Source organism: Suricata suricatta, chromosome 4 (assembly GCF_006229205.1).
Source record: "Suricata suricatta isolate VVHF042 chromosome 4, meerkat_22Aug2017_6uvM2_HiC, whole genome shotgun sequence".
NCBI classification, from domain to species: domain Eukaryota; kingdom Metazoa; phylum Chordata; class Mammalia; order Carnivora; family Herpestidae; genus Suricata; species Suricata suricatta.
In genome coordinates this window covers 1,354,055-1,357,236 of record NC_043703.1, presented here as the reverse complement: position 1 = coordinate 1,357,236, position 3,182 = coordinate 1,354,055, and the positions used below count along the sequence as shown (strand labels likewise).

The following is a 3,182-nucleotide window of genomic DNA, read 5'->3' as shown; positions in this document are numbered from 1 at the left end:
CGCATGGCGCCCTGTCGGGCCCGACTGTGCCGAGGCCTCCGAAGACGGGAGTTTTTGGTCTCGCTGCTTCCCTACGGTGACCTTCCACTGATCCCTGTCCCCACTTGCCAGCCCCCGACTTGTCCGTCTCTGCGCTTACTTGGAACTGTAGACTGCAGCCGGCACTGAAAGTCACCTCGAGATGCCCAAAACGCAACTTTCATTTAAAGATCGCTGGGGGCAATCTACTGGGGTTTCTGTCCACACTGATCCTCTCTGCTTCCCAGATTTCTCCTGAGTACCACCACAGGGCGGGGGGAAAGTCGAAGGCAAAAGTTTTAGTTACCCCACATAAGCAGTTTACACTAGTGGTGTTACAAGTCCAGAACGCGGTTTATTTGAAAGTGATTGCCTACATAGGTCACATACATAGATATGCCTGCGTTCTGTAGGTCTGCCCGCCTCTGTGCGCACGTGCAGATCTCTGTGAACTAACGGATGTGTGTGTGCATATGTTCTCGGTGGGCACGTGTGTATATGCATGTGTGTATGTATCCTGTATGTTTATACATGTTATACACGCATGTTATACACTTACATAGGCACACATGTGCATACAGGTGTATATAATTTCCGCTAATGAGGCCTGGATCTGAATTTTGAGCATCATGTCCACAAGTTAAATTAAAGAACAAAGTATCTTCACCTATCCATATTTCCAAGTTGATCTTCCCTTTGGCATTCTGAGCAAAGGGATTCGGTGAAGTTTTTGAGAAGCCACCAAAAGCCAATTTGGTCGGTCATCAGTGAACAAATCCTTCCCTCGGGGTCTGGGCCCTGACGTTACTCGGAAGCAGTGGGGCCTGTCTTCAAATCCTCCAGGGCCCGACCTTGGAGAAGCCCTCGGTTTGAAGGAGGCCCCTGCCAACATGGCGGAGGGTGAAGAGGAGCAAAACAGAACTGGGGGAAGAGGTGTTTTTCCAACCAGCTTTTGGACCGGTTCCTCTCCCTTGAAAGAGCCCCTGGGAGAGGGGTCAGAAGGAGCAAGCAATGGAAGCTCCCAGAAGCCATCGCCGGCAGGCGTCGATAGGACGCTCGTCAGCCTCCATGCCTGGATGGAGCGGTCCGGCGCTCACTGCCCTGCCACTGCCTAATTGGCACAGGCAGCTGGTGCCAATCATCTATCGCTTGGCAACAAGTTACACCTGCGGCTCCGGTTTAAAGCGTGTGCATGTGGGCGCCGGGGTGTGCGCCCGCCCGGGGCCTGGGGAGCATCTCCTCACTCAAAAGGGCTTACGGAGAGCGCCCTGAACGCCCAGCACTAGCATGATCTCACGCGAGGCTAAACCTATTTAGATGCTCCGGGAAACAAGGGTAACGTCGTATTTGGAAACAATTTTCAGGACGCTGGTAGAAAGAAACTAGACCATTCAAAGTCGGCTATCCAAGTTCCCAAAAGCATAAAGCATTCCTGCAATGCTAACTGGAGTGCAGGGTGTTTATAAAATAAATTGCCCCATTGATATGGAAAATAATGTGCCAAGCCTGACTCACACAAAGCATTTTCGGGGGGTCTTAGGCTATTTAGTTTAAAATCTAAATTGAAAAGCCGAGGAAAAGAAATCTTTCAATTGCTAAGTGGATAATATAGTTTATAATTTGTAAACCATTTCCTTTATTTCAGTCTTGCTGACTTTCCATAACACACCCGGTCTCACTGCACACCCATCACCTCCTAAATTATCAAAGGAAAAAACGGGTCTGTAGCATTCTTAAACAATCTTCTCGTTCTTTTTGTGTTCACTCACAATGTAACTGATATTTGGAGCTAGTGCATGGAACAGATCAAAAGATTTAACAAACTCAATGAGGGAGTGAGAAGGTAGTTAAAAACCAACTTTATAACCTAGATATTTAGTGAAAAACTGAATACAAAACGACGTTTCCTTCCTAATATAATTATATATTATTTGATGAGTTCACTATGAACTGCTGGATGGGCTGGGTAGAAGCAGTTCAGGCTGCAGAGGCCACTTTGCCTAGCGTGGCTACGGCAGCAACCTTGAAATAACAACAAAAAGTCTGCAGTAATAACCGGTAACTGGGATCACAGAGAGCAGGACGCCTTACCTCCGGCGGCAAGGGGGTCACACCACCGCAGAGGTTTTCTGTGTGTGTGTTTTTAAGTGGGGAGGGGAGTGTCACGTGTTCACTGCCCAGCATACTTAACATCCTTAGCACACTCAGGGTCATCCTGGGCATCGCATGGTTATTTCGATTACACGATGGCCAGTCACGCCGCTGTGGCTGGGCTCGGCGTCGCCCACGGCCCCTAAGCCCCTGCCTCGCCAGGGCGCGTGCGCGCCCGCGCGGAGGACGCACGAGGGGCTCTTGGGCTCAAAAGGCTCTGGGCCACTTGCTTATCGTTCGGACTGAAATGGTAACGTGAGCGCCACGGTGGGGGCTCTGGACTGGCCGTGGGAATCTCTTGTGCGTCCCCAAATGGAGCACACTTTGAGGGTGAGGGATGATGGCCGAAGACGGGGCCCCGTCCTTCTCCAAAACCAGGCCTTCCGTTCGCGCTACGTGGACAACGGCATCTGTCGCGTAGTCCGCCGGCCCCGCTCCGCGCACGCGGTGTTCACAGATCTCGGGTCAACGGCTGCTGGGAGGGAAGCGTGGGCTCCGTCATCCCTCTCGCGCTCAACAAACTTTTTCCACTGTTGCGAAGTTACTACCAGACTCCAGATAGATCTCGTGGTCTCCGGGCGCCCTAGCACTTTCTTTTGAGGAGGAAGGAGCCAAATTGAGAAGACACCCCCAGGCTCATTAAAACTCTCAAAAAACAAAGTTCAGGGCTGATGCTCAAAGCAACTAAGCGAGCCAAGTATGACAAGACGCTGCCACCCCACTTAGGGGGCTTCAGGGGCCTGGACCGGGAAGGCCTTGCGGACAAGACAGGCCACCGGGTAAGCTACGCCCACGCGGCGGCGAAGCAAGCAGCCCCAGGAGGGTCTCGCCGGAGAACTCTTGGGGTGCTTCCAAGAGGGGATCTCAGATGTCCCCAACTACCCCGGCTCCCGAGGGCGCGCCTCTCCTCCCCAGGCCTCGGCCCCAACTTTCCCCTTCCCAGCCAGAGCAGACTCGGCCGGCAGGGGTGCGCGGAGCTGGGTCTCTCCACTGAGCTCTTCTAAACAAGCCTC

General features: G+C 52.5%; 1 long non-coding RNA gene across 1 annotated transcript in view; it reads left to right on the top strand.

The window, feature by feature from the left end:
- The first annotated feature begins 2,722 nt into the window (after positions 1–2,722).
- LOC115290425 overlaps positions 2,723–3,182 on the top strand; it is a 26,320-nt gene continuing 25,860 nt past the window's right edge. The window contains exon 1 of the long non-coding RNA XR_003908074.1: positions 2,723–2,948. This is a non-coding gene — a long non-coding RNA (uncharacterized LOC115290425). The remainder of the gene's footprint in view (positions 2,949–3,182) is intronic.